This window comes from Ambystoma mexicanum, chromosome 7q (assembly GCF_040938575.1).
Source record: "Ambystoma mexicanum isolate Mex_15411 chromosome 7q, UKY_AmexF1_1, whole genome shotgun sequence".
NCBI classification, from domain to species: Eukaryota; Metazoa; Chordata; class Amphibia; order Caudata; family Ambystomatidae; genus Ambystoma; species Ambystoma mexicanum.
The window spans coordinates 510,783,747-510,803,864 of NC_090941.1; positions in this window are offsets into that span (position 1 = coordinate 510,783,747).

Below are 20,118 nucleotides of genomic sequence, written 5' to 3' on the forward strand. Positions count from 1 at the left end.
CTGCGCAAAATTTCTCGTGGCACTGCGCAATACTAGCACCATTCCGAAAAACCTGCGCAAAGCTTCACGTGTTGCTGCACAAACCAACATGGAAACTAAACCTCACGCTATGTAAGAAACTGCACAAAACCAGGTGAAATTTCAGGAGAGACATACAGGAGAACAGATGAGGCAAGAAGGTAGAAACCTCCAGAAAAAGAACATATGGGAGATAGAGGAAGAACAATTCCAGAGCAAATTGAAAGGGTGTGGAGAAGTTACAGAGGGAAGAAAAACCACTTTGCAGAAGTCACACATTTGCAGGGTGTTCACAGCAAACATGTGGAGAAGAAGACATTCTATAAGTAGGCAATTTAAGAAAATATAAATTAAATTACATGCTTATACTGTGTGAAACATGGTAGGTCTGCTGTAAACAACAGCGTGAAAGAAAATCTTACCAAGATTATCAAGTCTCCCTTCCCCAACCATATCCATGCCCCCATTACCTTAATGGCTAATGGCTCAGGGGTTACAGCCATTTTACCAGGGGTACCAAGAAAACATCCCAGGGTAGCAGCTGGTATCCCTGCCTACCCCTGAATGCCACCTTCCTCCCCTGACTTACCCCAGCATAGTCTTTTGAAATGTATGTGCCAGACTTGTTTTCCCAGATCATGTTGCTTTTTAGTTGTTACATTCATTGGCCCTCATTACGACCCTGGCGGAATTCGGAAAACGATGGCGGAAATGCAATACCGCCATCGAATAGCGCTCGGTGCGACTATGACCCGTCACCGCAAAGTACGATGCCATTAGCGACACCGTAGTGAACGCCAACGCTAACTGCACCAAGCACGCGCGCGCGCGCCATGCCAAACCGTAAACACCACCATGGCGCAACGGTACGCCAATTCCGACCCTAGCGGACATGTACCTAACGCCATCAAGCATGGCGGAATGCACCATTCCGCCATGGTGAGAAGTACGGCATCGCGAATCAACCGTAAACGGCCCCACTGAGTGCCCGTACACCGCTCCCTGCCCACAAAGTACAACTCCCCGTAGGTGCAATGAAGCCACAATGCAACCAGTGAAATGTACAAGTCACCCATGCATGCCAACGTACAAAAGAAACACAACAGGGGCCAATGGGAGCTGCAGGGCACAGATGGCACGAATACAGAAGCCATCCCAATGGACATGACCACAGTCCCCCACCAAGAAACGCACGCAAACACAGGCACCTGTGACCAGCAATATTCCGAAAATCACATCATTCCACCAGTCCACCTGGCTGACCGGCATCTGTTACACAAAACCCAATCCCCCGCCCCTGAGCATGACAACATTCAAACAGTCATATTGGCAGCCCCCATCCCTGACCTCACGGGCTTCGTAGGCAAACGCGCCCAGTACAGTACCACGCAACTAAACTCCGAAGCTGGAACCCAGTGCAGATCTCCTCACAATACATCGCCCCCCAAATAGGCATATGCCACATCACTTGCAAAGAAGAACGCTACACGGGCCAAATCAGAATAGAAATTTAATGCACATCAAAATCACCAAGCCCATACAGCCATCAGGCCATGAACTCCAAAACACATTTCACCATTGTGGGCTGCATCCGCAAGAAATGACCAGCCACTACTTGTGTGACGCCCTGTTCCCTCATGGTACACAGAGCCACATTCACGTACGAAAAGGCAACATGGAAGCGCACAGAACCGCAGGGCCGTCCCAATGGGGAGGCACTAGTCCAGCTGAAAGGCCGAAATGTTGCTCCGAGCCACCAGTACTGCGTAAGGGCATGTGGCCCATTGGCGATCGTCCCATAAGATCGTAATGCTGCTCCACTGATTAACACGAAGCAGCAGGTGTCGGGAGTAAAACCCATCTGCAGGAGTGGCATACAGATGGCAGTGGCAAAAGGGGAGGAGATACCTGTCAACCAAAAGAAAAGAAAAAGAACAGAATGGCCATCAGTACTACATTCCAACAACTCACTGCAATGATCACACTAAATCCACAGCCACATGCATGCTAGCCCACTCCACAGGTCCATCACCACCCAAAAACCACTTGCGACTCATAACTATCTATATCGAGGTGTAAACACCATCACAAACGAGTGTACCTGTGCATGCGCCTGTGAAAACAGAATCCATCTGATGGGATTGGTAACGTGCATGGACACAAGTGTCTGAGGGCGCGTCGAGACAGGGAGGGCTCAACAAGGCCAGATAGACGATGGTCCCACTATGGCAGCCCTGCATCACATAGCGTAGGGGAGGCGGATAGATCCCAAGAAGCCCTGTACATGGCAAACTCTGTATCAAATCACCTGCCCATGCATCCATTCATCATTCCCTCATCCCGGGATTAAAACGCCTGAATATTTACTCACATAACATTAGAAATATCCATTGAGTCTGTGCGTTATGCAGCCTGCAAAATCCACAGTGCCCCAGCCCGAAATCCTAGAGTTGTGAAGTAACATGTATTTGGGAACGTCCTGCCTTATCGTCCACTACGCTATTGCGCATCCCATACTATTCATATCAATCATTGCATTCTCGCCATGGCCCCTGTCCCAAGGACATTGAACAATAGAACGTTATATTTGCAGTCAGACCTGTGGGCATCTCCTCGCCGCTAGCTGGAAACCGAAAGCGCCGCCCTTCGAATTCCTCATTTGCAACATCACGTCGAAGAGGCATCTGTGGCCGTTTGATTACACTAATTAATCCATCGAGTGCGGCTGTGTGTGAAAATGGCAACTGCCTTCACCCACGAATGGGACGCCCCGCCCGTCGTTGCAACTCGGTACAGTGATGAATGAGGGCCCACCGTTACTCGAGTACTACGTTCCACTGACCCTTCACGACTCTGTTCGCGACTGCACAGATAGTATGTGAAACAATGGGACCACAGCAGAATGAACATATCAACCAATGTTACACGGCCATCGGGTACAAATACATGATTGCAATAGCAAGATGCCATTCCACGAATTGCAGCGTTGTGCGCGGGACGCGCTCGGCCAAAGGGAGGAGGCCAAGGCAGGGCCAGCAAGGGCCGCCAGCACAGCCACTACCACCACGCAGGCAGCCCGCAATCCCACGCCTCCGAGCACATCCGTTCAACCTCACTGATGAGCAGATCCACACCCTCTACCGTCTGGACCGGGACACCATAGCCGCCATTGTGGACATGACACAGGCTGACCTTGTCAGCATGATAGATAACCCAACCGCCATCCCACCCCTACTGAAGGTGGTGTCTGTACTCCACTTCCTGGCCACAGGCACCTACCAGCACACAGTCGGACAGTTGCATGGCATTTCTCAGCCACTGTTCTCACGGACACTATTGCAAGTGCTCGATGCCCTCCTGCAGCACGCAGACGACTACATCTCCCTACCACGCTCGGAGCAGGAAATTACCAACACAAAAGTGGGATTCCATGCACTTGCCGGCATACCGGGTTGCATTGGTGCCATCGACTGCACCCATGTGGAATTGGTCGTCCCACATGCCATGGAGGCCCAGTACCGCAACCGAAAACAATTTCATTCTCTGAATGTACAAATGGTGTGTGACTCCAACAGGATCATTACACATTGTTGTGCCCGATTCCCTGGATCAACCCATGATTCTATGGTCTTGAGGAACTCTACAATACCACGCTACATGGAGCGACACGCAGGGAACAGATCCTGGCTACTCGGTGAGTCTCATTTCATGCATGATAATGTGGGGTATGTGATTTGGCAATGACCTGGCAGGAAGGGGGGTGGGTGTGCGTACGTAGCAATGGCATTCCACATCATACGTTTCTCGTCCACATACAGGTGATGCTGGATATCCACTGAAGAGATGGCTCCTCACACCAGTCCGGAACCCACGGGACCAGCATGAGGAGGACTACAACCATGCCCACTCACGTACCCGTGTAGTCATTGAACAGGCATTCGGCCTACTGAAGGGTCGTTTCCGCTGCCTCAGCAGGTCTGGCGGGGCACTCCTGTACCGCCATGAGAAGGTTGCAAAGATGGTGATGGCATGTGTCATGCTCCACAACATGTGCGTACGTAGAAATGTGCCCATGCCCCCTGACGCAGAACTGCAAGCACCTGATGATGGTCATGATGAGGGTGGGGATGTGGCAGCACCTCAAGGAGTCTGCGAGGCACCGGAGGGCCGTGACATTCGTCAGCATCTCATTGATGTATGCTTCTAGCACTCACGCCTGGTGGCTGATACATGGACACAGGACTCGTGGCACTTTGTGTGTCTGGGACATGCACAATATGGACTGTACGCCTATGATGGCCTAGTACACAAAGATCAATGTCCACACATCTCATTGGTTGATCGTGCACTTTTTATGGCATATGTGATATCATGTTGTACACCCTATCAACCCGCCACCCAAGTGAGCCCAACACACCCCCTCCACCCTCCCACCTCCCCCCCGAACACCAGTGTCCAAAGATGCTCATTGTCAGTGGGCAGTCGCTATTGCAAGCCCCCTCTGCGGGTATCAGGGGCACCCCTGCCTGTGGAGCGCAGGTTCCTCCCAGATCTACGTTGGGGGCTGCCCTGGACGGAACTTGCAACGGATGATGTCTCTGCCTGCTCACGTCCATGCATGTCCCTAAGGGTTTGCGAGAGCTCAGTGAGCACACGGCGCACTGCGGCAAGTTCGGCACATACGTCCTTGGACGTCGCATGCAGTTCCCCCCTCAGACTCTCGGTGCTTCTCTCCATTTGTGCCCTTAGTGTCTCTGTACCTCTCTCCATTTCTGCCCTAAGTGTCTCAGTTGATGTTTCTATGTCTGCCTTAGTGCCCCCACATTCATCGGCATGGTCCTTGAGGAGCGTGGCCTGTTGCTGCTGTTGCACGATTAACTGGTCGAGGGACTGTTGCCTCTGCTGGGCCATGGCCATTTGCGGGGGTGTCACAGAGGGGCTGTTGTCCTCATGTTGCCCTGCCACAGGGCTTGTGGGGGATGGCCAGTCGTCGTCTTGTGGGTGCCCCTGCGTGGTATCCTCATGTTGTACGGGATGGGACAGACAGGGGGATTGGGACAGGTCATGGATGGATCTGACTTCGACATCCCCGTCTTCTGTGTCGGAGCATGCTGCCATCAATGGGGTGTCACCTATGGTGCTGCTGCCACCAGAAGCAGTGCCTTCTGTGGCATCCGTTGGGGGGACCTGTGGTGGTGGTGTTGTGGGCATGCTGGCTGCTGGGGTGCCTGTTGATGTTCCTTCCTCTGTGCTGCCACCTGATTTGTGCTGCTGCCGTGTCTTGATGCGTGCAGCTGAGGTGGAGGGTCTTTGGCCGTTGGTCTTGGCCCTCTTTGCAGGTGTGCTGGTAGGGGTGTCCTGGAGCTCGTCGTTTGGATCGGACCCTGTGGTGGAGTAAAGGAGGGCGAGGGTTATTGATGGGTCTGTGGGAATTGGAATGGCATTGTATCACATGCATTGGGGTGGTACCTGAGGGTGATTTGGGTCGGGGCCTTGGAGGTGCTCTCATTTGTGTGTGGAGTGAGGGTGCAGTTGTTTGGCAGCCTGCAGTTGGGGTGTGCCTGCTGCACGTGTAGTGCGTGTTTTAGGGGTTTTTAATTATTTATGTATTTATTGTGGGTTTTAACGTGCGCTATCAGGCCGATGTGTGTGGCCGTTCTCCTGGACATGTGTTTCTGTTGCACTATGTGGACGCATGGTACTTCACATGGATGGACTTTGTGGATTTGGCATTGTTTTATTTGGGCCACCTACCTGAATCTTCGGATGTCTGCACTCCTTTCTCCATCCCTCCGACTCCCTCTATGCTCTCCATTCCGATGGTGGAGGCACAGATTTCTTCCCAGGGGGTCAACTTGATGGGTGATTCAGGACCTCCCCCGGTGGCTGTGGCAATGTTGCGGTTGGCAGAGAGTATGCTGCGGACGCGTATCCGCAGGTCGTCCCATCGCTTACGGCATTGCTGTGGGGTGCGGGGTGCGTTCCCCACCGCACTTACCCGCTGTGCCACCAGAGCCCATATGGCCTTCTTGTTTGCAAGTGCCGTCCTGGTCATTTGCGTGCAGAAGACGACGGCAGCATTCTCCTGGAGGGTCTCTGTTAGCACGGTGAGTTCCTCACGGGAGAAGTGGACCTGCCGCTTGCGGTCGCACGCTTTCTTCGCTACTTTTCCCATTTTTCTTGGTTTCGCTAGGGTGGATGAGGGGTTGGGGTGTGTCTCAGGGTAGTGATTTTAGTGGTTGTGTGGTTTTAGTGGTTTTATAGGTGTACGGCGGGATGTTTCCCGTTCCGGCCCCGTGTTTTAACTTCCGTTTCCGTATATTTCCGGTCACCGTACTTTCCGGTAGGCGCACACTGCGGTGTCCGCTGTGATGGGTGGCGGTATTGCACCTAGGGCGCCGTACGGCGGCGGTGTGGGCCGTTTTGGGTTCATTTCCGCCATCGCGGACTTTGCACTTCCGCCATGCCGTGATGCTCGTGCCCGATGGGTCGGAATGGGCCGCACTTTGCTCCTTCGTGCAATGGCGGAAACGCTATTTACGCTGTGGCGGTCCGGTCAGTCACTTTCCGCCAGGGTCGTAATGAGGGCCATTGTATGTGCAACAAAAAAGTGTGGAGAGGTGACAGTCATGCCAGCCTACCACAATAGATTTTTAAAAGATGGGTGTCCAGTGAGATGATGGTTGAATTGATTAAATCTGCAAATGCATGTTGGTAGTGATTGTTGCTGCCAACAACCATGCAAAGGTCTTCTATGAACATAATGTCAACAGATACATTAACTGGGCGGTTGAATGTCGTTGAACAACATAATTTGATCAGCGAATAAGGCAGTTATGTTAATGCATTTAAAGGGAAGACATTTTGTAACACCACTCTGGAGCACAGAGGAGCTTGTTTCAAGAGTTGAGAGGACAGTACCGACTGACATGATTTACACCTTTTTATATTATGTATTCAAGTGTCAGAGGTTTTCTATAGCATAGCTTTGCCATATAAGTTGAACCGTTCTGTACATTCACATTACTATAACATGACAAATGATAAACCCTCAACACAAAACATAAACCCTCAACACCATCTCAGTGCCGGGGGGAGTAGTGCCGATCCTGGGCACCTAACCTAACACATTTTATTTCTTTGCTACACCGTAGTGTGTGGCTTCCCGCTCCTCCTCCCCCGAACCTGTTCCTAGTCTGTCCTTCCCCACCCCCCTGCAGCCCACTGCACTCCCATTTGCCAGCAGGCCTTAGCAGCTGTGAGTTATCCTCGCTTCCCCAGCCCCTGGGTACCATATCCATCTTGGTGCCAGGGATGAGTACTGCCGTTCCTGGGCACCTAACTTAAAAAATGTCATTTCTTTGCTGTGCCGCACATAGCATCCCAGCTTCCCACTCCCCCTCCCTGACCTTGTTTCCTAGTCTTTCCTTCCCCACCCCCCTCCCGCCCACCACACTCCCATTGACCAATAGGCCCTTACATTCATCCACGCTAGGCAGCCCCTGCCATGGCAGCCCCCTTGGCGTTGGACCCGGGGCTAAGGACAGCTCCAGTGAAGCATCTCCAGATGGTGTCAGCAAGGGAAGCAAGAAGCCTGCAGCCTCCAACCTGCTGCTATGAACAAGGTAGGTGTGGTTATGGGGGCAGCACTCACTGCACTGCACTAACTTACCTGCCCTTCAAATGATACCTATTTCACTATCTCAACACCAGCTGCACCTCAGTTATTTGTTCTTGCTTAGCCACCCTTCTCATTTCCCCTGGAAAGTCACTTTTGCTTTGCTGCTGTGCTTACAACTAGGCCTTTTCCACTCCTTTTAGGAAAGTTGAATCTGGGTGGTTTTGCTTTGCTGCTTTTTTATTAACCAGGCCTTTTTCCCTCCTTTTAGGAAAGTTGAATCTGGGTGGTTTTGCATTGCTGCTTTTTTATTAACCAGGCCTTTTTCCCTCCTTTTAGGAAAGTTGAATCTGGGTGGTTTTGCATTGTGGTTGTACTGAGAACTGAGAACTGCGTCGCATTAGGCTCTTTCCCACTCCCTTGCTCCCCACCCCAATGGGCATCCGCAGTACTGTTGTGTGTCACCTGTCTGCTCCCCTGTTGTGTTCCCTATTGTGTGACCCGCACTTGCCCTCCTGCATACTGCATTGGTGGCACTGGGCTGTGTGCTCTCTCATCTCTCTTTCATTCCCTCCTTCCCCAACTTTCTGCCACTCACCCCTATGGTGCTTTCCAATTCTCCCATCTTCTATAACTGCTACTCTATCTCCTATCCTCTTCCTCTCACTAAGTCTGGAAAGAAGAAGTTCAAGAGGGATCTCCTGGTCTCCAACCCAGTCCTCCCTATCACTGATACCAACACCAGTGTCTCCTCCAGACAGACTCTCACCGACATCCTCTTTGTCGTTCCCTCACCAGACCTGTGGACCCCTCATATGGTCTCCGCTCTCTCTCCTATCTATTGCTCTCCCATTAATGGTGGCACCTGGTAGGAGGTCCTCTTGACCTCCTTCCACTCCTCCAAGACCATCATTAATGTCTATCTGAAAGGCACCATCTTGGTCCCGGGCCCTCAGCCCAATCTCCTCCTTTTCAATAGGCTTCTCCCTCGTCTTATCAGCTTCCTTCCTTCCCCTGCTACTCCTACTATCACTCCTTCTGGCCCCTATTCCACCTCCCTATTCTGCCACCTTTCTGGCACCTTCATCTTCCACTCTGGCTAATATGCCACCTCCTGCTACCAACTCGGCCCACTCTCTGGGCCCCTACCACTTTCACTGGGTGTACCTCAAGACTGTACACCACCCCAGAAGTCTTTCAAATGTGGCAACCTGATCCATGTCGCTACTCTCAACTCTCGCTCTGCTGTCAAACACTCCTCTGACAACTGCCACTTCTTTGAAGAACTTTACCTGGATGTACTCGGTCTCACAGAGACATTGTTCACAGCCAGCTCTGTCAAATGTTTTGACACTCTCCTCCCTGAGGGCTACAAGATCTTCTTTGAGCCCAGATGCAAAAAAACCCAGAGGTGGAGTAGCTCTCATCTTTCCGGAGTGGGTACCTGCTTTTGTCATTCCTACGCAGGCCTACTCCTCCTTTGAATGCCTGGTCTGCAGGCTCTCTATATCTCCTGTCCTCTCTCTGACTGTGGCCACCATCTACAGGCCACCTGGCCAGGTTGCCCTCTTCCTCCCAGAGTGGGCTGACTTATTCTCTTCTCTCCTTGCCTCTACCTCTCAACTTCTCCTCCTCTGAGACCTCAACATTTACCTGGATGCGCCAAATCCCTCGTCTGGGTTCTTCTGTGACCTCTGAAACACTCTCACGCTCTCCATTCTACCCTCTGGTCCTACTCACTGTGTCAGACGCACCAGGGGTGTTCTCATCTCCTCGGACATCCCCCACTCTAACCCTCTCACCACTCCTCTCTCTTGGACTGACAACATCCTGCTTTCCTCTCTTCTGAAGCTCTCTGTCCCTCAGGCAAAGCCCACCCCAGCACTGTCACCCACCTTCTCAGTTAGTCAGCCCATGAAGCGTTTGTCAGTGGATACCTTTGCCTCTACTTTCTCTGCTCCTCTTACTCCTGCGGCTGACTCACACTCTGACATAGCCCTCTCTAACCTGCATCTTGCTATCTCCAACAGTCTAGACATCCATGCCCCTGCCATGAGAATCCATCTGAAGCCTACCTCCAAGTGCAACTCTTGGTATGACTCCAACCTCTCCGCCCTGAAACGCAAGTGTAGGGTGGCTGAGAGGAAGTGGAGGGGTTTGGGCGCATCCTCTGACAAATTAGCCTGCCGCCTGCTCCAAAGGCAATACAGATTCTCTGTCCTGTCCAAGAAGAGAGTCCACATCCAAGCCTGTGCCTCTGCAGCTGCAGACTCTAACAACACAGCTTCACTCTTTAAAATCTGCAAGGTGCTGGCCAATCCTTCTGCAGCCTCCACTTCTCCTCTTCCCTCTCAGATCCTCTGTACATCTCTGGTTACTCACTTCACCACTAAAACTCAGGACATCATATCCTCTCTCTCCTCCTCCTCTCCCTCTACCTCTCTCGCCCCCACCTCTGGCTTCCTCTCCCTCTCCTCTTCATTTTACCTCTTTCTCTCCGACAACACCAGACAACATTTCTGGACAAGTCCGATCTATGAAAGTGAAAGTGTCCTCCAAACAGTTGCTCCTCTGCTCCTCTAGAACCATCAAGGACAACATCAACACCCTCACTCCAGCCTTGGCCAATTTCTGCAATCCTCTTTCACCACTGTATCTTTCCCCACTCTCCTCAAACTATCCCTTGTGCCCCCTCCTTAAAAAGTGTTCGGCCGATCATACCTGTCTGGCTAACTACTGCCCTATATCTATCACTCCTTTCCTGGGCAAACTCTGTGAATAGGTGGCCATTTGCCAGCTTACTCTCCACTCTCCACACTGAATCTGTTGGTTGCCTCCACAACCATCAGTGTGGCTTTAGAGCAGTCAGATGCATGGAAACTGCTTTCCTGAACACGCGTGAAGATCTGCTCTCTAATCTTGACTCCAGTCTTCCTTCTGTCCTCATCTTCCTTGACTTTTGCTCTGCTTTTGACAAAGTCAATCACTGCATCCTGATCAATCAATTCTGCAAGAACCTGGGCATCACAGATCAGTCCCTCCCAGGTCCAATTGGGTGCTTTCTCTCCACCACACATGTAGCGTTCCCTAGGGCTCTACCCTTTCACCCTCGCTCTTCAACGTCTACTTGGCCCCTTTAGCCCAGATGATCTCTACCTTCACTTCTAACTTTCAGTGTTATGCGGATGACACTCAGCTCTCTTTCGGGGTCCCCTCAGCCTCCTCTCCTCTCTCGCTCATCCCTGACTGTCTATCTGCGATTCAGGATTGGTGCACCTCCATCAATCTCTGCCTTAATTCCAGTAAGACTGAGATCCTTATCTTTGGGTCCCCTGCTCCCGCTTTCCCTCTCTCATTATGGCTGCCATCCGTGGGCCCTTTTCCTTTGCCTTCCTGTCGTGGGCAATTATAAGTAGGGGATATATTGGCAATGACCCCCCCCCCACAATCCCTTGTTGAAACCGAGCACAATGTTGAATTATTCACTTCTAGTTGCTATGCTTGCATACAAATTGTTCTGTGTTTCACTCAGTATGCCTTAGTGAAAAACATCACATTGCTGCCTACAGCACTACAACTTTAAGTTTTACCAAGACAAACATCCTCGGCTTTCCACATCAGAGGTGTGACTCATGATTGCTTCTGTCGGAATGATATGTGCCAGCATGGGCGCAGCTTTACGCTGGCTGGCTGGAACCGTTACATGATTCCATTGATGCCAGTGCACCTGCTGATTGTACTTGGGACCACCCGGGGAATAAAATGCATGTGCCCTGCCTGCATCGTCATGCGCAGTGCACAGCAGCGCAGCCCATTGACCAGTGCGTGACAAGTCTACTGGTGCTGACTGACTCGTTAGTTTTGATAAGGCAGCAAGCAGCAGCGATGCGTGCTAGACTGTGGCTGTCACCGGGTGTTGTTTTGCACGGTCGGCACCCAAAATATCTGCCTACGGCCGGACCCTGCTGCACCCCCAATCAGCCGGTCGCAACCGTTGCGTCCATTACATAGGTGCACTTGGAATAAAAGTCTTACTTTAATTGTAATGACCCTCTCCATATCTGTGGCATTCTAGTAAATGACACTGGCGCTACAACTCTGCCAGGGCATCCGTGCTCAGCGCCCACCCGGGGCTGATGCTCAATCTCAGCCAACTCCCAGGGAAACCAAACCCGGATGGTTCCCACCTCAGATGTACATCGGAAAAAGCATGTGCAACACACTTGCTGTTTGTTTACCACTAAACCTAAACGGTGCTTCTTATACGTTCTGCCTTGTGAAGTGCTCTTAATTCAAAAACACAACTCTCAGACACAGGGCTTACTTGCCATGATACACGCTCTTTTCAGAAGTGGCAACATCGGCATATAGATAGATTAATGCCCCTGTTTCTACGGCTAGGCTCCACAGACAATATTTTAGCCACAAGCGCCCTCCCCCCTTTAACCTTCTTATAAGGCTAAAACAGAAATGGATTGCATGTTTCCATGGTCACCTGCTGCTTATCATTTGCACCTGTTTGCCTACCTGCCCCACCAATCACCCAACATCCCCTAAAAAGTGACATAGACTGATGGCAGGACACTTGCTGAAGATGTGTCAGGGTTTGTGAGCTGTGCTCAGAGTCAGGCTAGATCGTTTTGTATATCTTGCGTCGCGTTTGTCTGATTTAGCGAGACTCGAGCTGCGAGATGAGCTAAAGGTCAGTGTGGCATTGGGAAAACAAAAACCTAGATCATTCCCTTCCCTTGGAATTTAAAGTGACCTAGATTGGGGGCAGCGACCACGCACGCAAACACAACCTATGGGTAGTTTTCATATAATAGCAAGCAGGAGTGTGAAAATCCTTGCCATTACTCCCCTGAGCTGGTCGGGATCAGGAGAGAAGCTCTCACAGAACAGGGCTGTATATCTCATGAGGAGCTCTCTGGGAAGCCTACAGTGTCTTAATAGCTTCATATACAACGCACTCCACAGAAAGTTCACTTGTTTTTCATGTTTTGTTTTATCCGTGTCATGAAGACTGAGCGTGCTTTCCTTGCAGCTCACAGAATCTTTTCTCCCCCAACCGCAAACCCTAGCATGCTTCACATTTCTATAAAGTTTTTTTATTCATGTTTCTATTTATTGCTTGCTTATTGGGCACGTATTCAATAAGAACATGCTGTTTCAAAACGCCCACAGGGCAAGGGAGGGAGCAAGGGTGGGAAGTACATTAGAAACACAATATTTAAGAGCAGCGGGTGGAAAACAAATAGAAGGGACTATGCCTTGTGAGTATTCAGAACGTGCAAGTGCAGCAAGGAAGAGGGGGTAGGTGCTGGGGAGTATAAGCTCATGGTTGAGACAAGATGAAATACTAGGAATGTTGAGTGCTACACAGACTGGGGCAGCGGGAGGTGCAAGTGTGAACCTCCAGGGCAGAAGGTGGGCAGATGCAAGTGCTGTGTACACCAGTGTGCAGTTTCATTCTCAAAGGAAGGCCTCTCTCACGCTCGTGCTAGCCCTTGGTGGAGTTCGGAGATATCCTCATTCTAAGGACTGTTAAAAATCAGTTTATAATCAGTTCAAAAATCTAAAATAAAGGCACACATTCACAAGAAAAGTGCTGGAACAGACATACTGCCATCCAACCCATCCAGCATTTTTAATGTATAATGTATCAGAACGCGTCTAATTGCTACATAATCTCAGACTAGCAAAGGAGGACAGTACAACTACTTTACATCATGAGATTAACGTTTCAAATCTCATCACCACCATACCACTGACTGCATTACAGAAAAATAGTTCAAGCCCTGGTATTTAAAAATAACATGATTGCAACCTAAAATGCAACCAATGACTGCCTCAGCGGCCCCCAGGGTAGGCACTGGACTGACCGCCATTAAAGCATATGCGCGCGGCAGGCCATGCTTGATCTTTCAGCGCATGTGTGTTGTGCAGGTTTTTTAAATGCAGTTTTTAATACTTATTGTTTGACCAGATATAGACTGGATAAGGCGCTATTATAGAGTTTCACGTGTGTGGTTTATAGGTTGAGCATCAACTATTGGCAGAAAAATAGAAATGTATTTTAGTCTTACTCAATGCGGAAAAAGTTGCACACCATGGCTCAGCGCCATTTCTGTGTCAATGTTTGTGTCCATACTGTATCTCAGTTTACTGCAGCGTAGTGTGACATGGCACAATCATATGCAGAGCTAGACGACTCTTGAATTGATCATGCATGCAATGGTGCGTTATCAGGTATAGTGTGATGAGGTGTGTTTGGGGGATTCTTGCAGATCTTGTCACTGTTTAACTCAAGCGTAAGCAAGCAATGATAATGTCAGATGTAGGGTCGAACAAGTTTTACATGTAATTGCATTACACTTAATGGTGCAGCTCTCTAATTGCTGTCAGATGTGGATGACTTTTTCTCCTCTACTTTAAATGCGCTTTGTTTGTTGTAGCTACTTTTCTAACTTTGGCCATCGGGACCATTTGGTAGATTTGTTTGTCATAGTATTGCCTATCCAGAGTGCTGAGCTGTGATTTACATAGACCGGAATGTCACCTCCTGGCGAGGGAGCACACCTTCTGGCATATGTTAAAGGCGATAAACCAGAGGTACGTTGATCGCATCGCCAGAAAATGTTTAGAAGATTAGGTTGCTTTAAAGGGAGACATTTGACAGAGTAAAAGAGTACTCGAAGCTTAACAGAAAGAAAGTGGCTCCAAAAAAATTACAAGATAGCTGGAGGGTAGGAGACGCTGTTTTTCGTCATTATCATTTGTATAGCGCTTTTCACCATTGGTATGGTTCCAACGTGCTGTAGGTTGAATTCCCTCGGATACCGGAGTCTAACTATGAAAACATTCATCAGGGAAGTTGAAAAGGCGGGTGTGCATTTTAGCCAAAGCAAAGTTGAGTAGGGGCGACAAGGACCCTAATCGCTACCCATGCCAAGAAACTGTTGAGGCCCTTAACACACGAGGCAAGGATTTATCCACGCTTCTAAATTATTATTGTGCCATAAAAGACAACCAATGGGAAAGTACTCCGTGAGGATGGGGCTCCGGGTAATTTCATATGCAGTGCGTCTCTTACAGCAGGCCGCATATGGACGATGGACAACCCCTCTCCCGCCCCCATGGTAGCCGCTGTGGTTGTGTCTGTAGCAAAGTCCCCAAGGTGTCCCATGTCCCCCGCAGATTGTATGGGTCTCCTACCCCCATGCTTCCTGTGTCAATTCTCTCTTCCTAAATACCTTCCTTCCCGAGCCCTTCGCTCAGCTACCTCCAACTCTCTAAGGGTCAGACGTTTCTCCAGGCAGAGAGTGGGGGATAGAACTCTCTCCTCTGCAGGTGCCTCCATCTGGAATGGTCTCCCTGCCCCTCTCAAACTTGAGCCAGACCAGCTGAAGCTCCGGAAGCAGTTCAATACTTTTCTTTTCTCCTCTGCTTTATCTTTCTCCCTCCCCAGCTGACCTTTCTGTCTGATGCGCCGATTGGTTGCCTGGCTACCCTCAGAGCCTCACTAGGTATCAGGCTCCTCCATGATCAGTCTCCACTGCACGGCCTCCGGGCCTACTGTGCACTTGGGCTGTGACTGTAACCTCTACGGTCCCCTGCTTCTTTGCACTTACCAGAACTGCTGCCCTGTTTGCACTTCCCACCTCCCTCTCCTGCCACTTCCCCCTCTCACTACCCCTTGCACATTGCGTTGTTGCACTTGCACAATCTGAATGACACAATGCCTAGTAAAATCATGTGTCTTGTCTTCCCTCAGTCTTCCCTACCTTGTCTTGTCGGTCCTTGAAACATTTGTGTATGGGCGCATTATAAATGACATATCACATATCACATAATGACGACCGATAATAAGCTTTTAAATTCAAATCAATTTATAGCACTTTTTTCTAAACCTGCATCACCATAAAAATAAAATCTGCTTTCAGAGTTCTTGATTTGTTCATTGAAGAAACATTTTCAGTACCAATTGGTAGCATAAAAAGATCAATGCTACCTCACTAATACTTGGATACAGGTAACATAATGATACCCTGACCCACCCCATCCTACCAGTTCTCTCTTCAAATACACCCCACCTTTTAAAGGAAGCCAGTCTTTAAAAGTCCTAAAGTATGGTAGGACATGTAGAATCTTTATCTGCAATTTTAACAAAAGTTAAAAAGGGACCACGCACATGAAAGAAAGTCGGAAGTGAATCAGGAATGGAATAAGTTTGCTTTTCACACATAAGAATTCTCCACATTTGGTATACCAGGAATCCATGTCAGAAATTTGGGGTAATTTTCAATATGATGTGTTGCGTATTATTTGATTAAATATATGGCTTTACCTTAAGTAATGCATAGCCAGAGTGAGGCTTAGCACTGAATTATCAAGTGATAAATGTTAAACAGACAAAACAACATATTGAGATAAACATGCCATGTTGTATGCCAGGATGAAAATGAAATAATGTAATTTCAAGGTGCTTCTGCCTATTTGTTGCCATGTGAAAAGGGAACATGGTACATTTTAGTATTGTACAACGCAGTGATATACAGAAGGTTATTACAAATCACATGAGAGATCAAGTATATTTATGAAGAGAACAACATATTATCAGATTGCCATTATAAGTAAAAAATGACAAACAAAGTTATGTATTTTTACATGTAACATTGGAATTGTCACCTTAGTTTGAATTAAAAAGATCTGTCTATGCAGAGGTCAACTCTTTTGTCCATTGACCCTTTATCATTTACTTTGATAAATGCTTCAAAGAGTTTATTGGTCCATCTGTGTTTACTTGAGAAAAAGGAGTGCAGTTTCAAAATTACAAAAAGATACATTAAATGCCAGTATTGTGTCACCAAATCCTGAATTCAAAGGCTTGTGTTTTGTAGCTACTTTGAAAGTCAACCCTTTCAGTGTCTGGTCGATCATTGCTTGCAACTTCAAATAAGCAGATGCCTAGGGCAGGTCATTGGCAGAGCATTTTGCCTCATGAGGAATGTGTCTGTTCCATTAAGCCACATGTTAAATGTATCCCTTTGTTCAACAGAATGTCTTTCTCAGCAGATGGTTTCTACTGATAACATTTGTCAGGCCTGTCTAAAAGCAATCCAGACAGAGTGGACAACGCAAACTCATGTTTAAATGTGCAGGACAAAATAAATGTAAGAACTAGATTTTCAGCTACACCTTTGGAAACTTTGCCCCTATTTGAAAACTGGATAGAGAATTGAATTCTGTAGAATAGAATGGACCATATGCATGTAAAAATGATATACTAAAATGCACACTTAATTAATACATTAATTGTATATTTGAATCACACTGTTATGCATGAGGTGACAGGAACAACTGGCTACCCAGAATGAAAATAATCTTTACAAATCTGAATATGTCATTGGGAAATCATGTTGTATGCCTGGTGTATGCCTGGTGTATGCCTGGTGTATGCCTGTTCTAAGTATTCAACACCAAGTGAAGCCCTCTTGGTTCAGTGTCCCATTCTCACCCAGGATTCTTCCGCCATCCCTCTCCCCAGGGAATTATGCCATCCTTAGTGTATCTCGCTAGTGAACCCACATATGGAAACACATATCTTAAACAGATCCGATGTCATGCTCCCAGAGACCTGGGAAGAAAAGATTAATTTTTCAAATCGCGTTAGTAGTCTAGTGGCAATGCTTTTAAGTTGCTCCCACAGGTGCTCCCCTTCGCTCACAATGAAACGTGTTTTGCAATCTTCAAAAGTAAGAATCTTCCCCATATGAAAAAGACGTCATGTAAATTGAAAATTACCTTTCCTGCAACGTTCAATCCCCTTTTGCTGGTAAGCCTATGTGCAATGATATATTGGTGTTGCTGCTTCACTAAAGGTAGTGTGAGAACGTTTACAAGCCACCTTGTCCCAATTTAGCATGATTGCTACTAGTGCAGGCAGCCAACACATGGCAATATGTCTATCTCTCTTAGGAAACCATGACATGAATCAAAGGGGAGACCTGCAATACGCTTGTCAATTCCTCTCCATAGCTTCCAAGAATGAGGGTAAATGTGATCATCGAGAGCAGGCATGTGGGCTGCCTAATCGCTATCTCTATCTCTCTCTATATAAAGCCGAACATCTGTTAGTTTGGTCCTTCTACAATTCCACACTGTTCCACAAATCTGCACCAAATGTGGAATAGTTAACCTTTGGACATCCCACCCCTATCCCTGGATTTCAGCCCCTTCACAAATGAAACGGTTGCCTAAAATCAGAAAAACATCAATGTGGTCAGAGAAAGACCAGACAAAGCAAATTTTAAGCATTGCAACGTGAAGAACAAAATGTAGATGTCCCAATGGCACCTTGAAAACCATGTTTCAAGGTCCTAGGATGTACCATTTCGGACATATTTGCACCGCAGCACACTGCACCATGCTAGGGTGAGGCGGCAGGTGGGGAGAGCGCACAGAAAGTCCCAGTATGCTGCAGCATGCCAACTCTCGCCTCCCCTCCACATCTGCTCCGGGGTATGTCAGCTAGCCACACACACACATTCTCAGTGCAGTTTACTGCAGAGTGCAAAGCACATCAAGCGATAAGCGACTCAAAACAGTGACCTATAGGATCATTGTTTTTCAACAATCGATGAGAGTGTTAACATCTCTGTCTACAGAACCCGTGCGGAGTACAGGTACTTTTTGCTAGTAATTCATAATAAAAAGAAGCCAGGATAAAAACCCTGCATCCCTTGATCTGTAAACCGTTTTCCTTACTAATGCTTTTGTCCCCCTATATACATTGCATCACTACTGAAGATGGTGAACCCCCACTCCCTCTCTCTCCCGACTTCGAGCACTGCTACATGGAGAGCTTGAAACACATACAGAAGGCATAGAATGATGTTCCTTTTAACAGCTTATTATCGACCAAACCACAAAACAGAAAGGTTTGGTTAGGAATGCATGTTCAACAGTGGTGGATAGGTGGTGGCATAAAGTCCATCAACGTGTTTTGAAGTATAAACCCATAGTCATCTAATCTTAGATTGTATCCAAAAAAAGAAGGCTGTGGAATTCCAAACCACTCCCATGTGAGCTGGCATATTGATATTTCAAGACCTCACTTTTATTTAAAATCACTTTGAAGCTGGATAGCACTGGAAAGGCACTAAGTAGCCTCAACAGCGAGGGGACTAAACAAGTCGTGTTTCTAAGTGTAAGGAAAATGTTGTCTCCTAAAAGTGTAACATCATGCTGTGTGCCTCCATAATTGATTTCCTCAACAACCTTATACTGATATATCTGAACCGCTAAGGACTGTACCGCGAATGTAAACATTGAGGGCGTAGGGGCCTTCCTGCATTGTTGTGCTAGCAAGAGGTATGGGATGGAAGCCATTCACCATCACGCGAGCAGTAGGACTGCTAAATATATCAAATACGACTCAAAGAAATGTCTTCCCAAACCTCATCTTTATCATCAGTACTGACAAGAAAGGCCAATCAAAGCGGTTGAGATCTTTCCCCGCACCAAAGCCGATCACTGGTATCCATGTCAGGGTTTTGTGTGAGATTTCAATTAGTTTCACTACCCTTCTCACATTGCCTGTGGTTTGCTTGTCTTTTATGAAACCTAAGGCCAGATTACAGCACTTTGCACCAGTGCAAGTGCAGTTTTGTACAATATTAGGTCTAGGGGAAAGTTTGCTTTAGTGCAGAAAAGATTTGGGACATATTAGAAAACCTTTGCACTATTACATGTAAGTTTGCCCTGGTGCAAAAATGCAATGCAAGTATATGATTTGTGCACTAGGGTAATTTTGCACTTGCCGTGATCCAACATTTCTATTAGGGCCCAAAGTTGTTTGTAGTAGGCTAATACTGTGTAAAATTGCATTTGCACCGGTGCAGATTTTCTGTATTTTGGCCCCATTGGTTCATGATATAATATAATATGATAGGTTATTTATAAGGCGCTTCATACCCAGAGGTTTCTAAGCACGGAAGATCTATGCCAAAGATGCCAGGCAGAAAGTTGTCTATCCAAGGGGCAAGATTTTAGTGTATATTTTGGCATCTGAATATGACAACACAATGGGATGATATAAACTACAAAGAGCAGGGTTGCACCCGGGTTTTGGCAAAACAGAAATGTTTTCTTCTCCCATTGACCGTAGTACTGCCCAATTAATATAAGTGCTTGAGGAGCTGATTGTCTTGTAAAAATGATGTGCCATGGCATTTTGTACTAGGCATCAAGGGTAAAGAAAACGTGGTCACCGTTAATACATGCCTAGAGTGTTCTACATTGAATGTTGCCCAGTAAAAAGGGCCGAGCAGTAGAGGGGCACTACTTGTTCCAGTCTGCATATACTTTATTAATGTGGCATGGTCTCTTTTAGATAACATCAAGGGTAAAGGAAACATGATCAATGTTATTACATGGCTAGACTCGCCTGCATTGTGGTTCAGATTCATTCAAAACCTTAC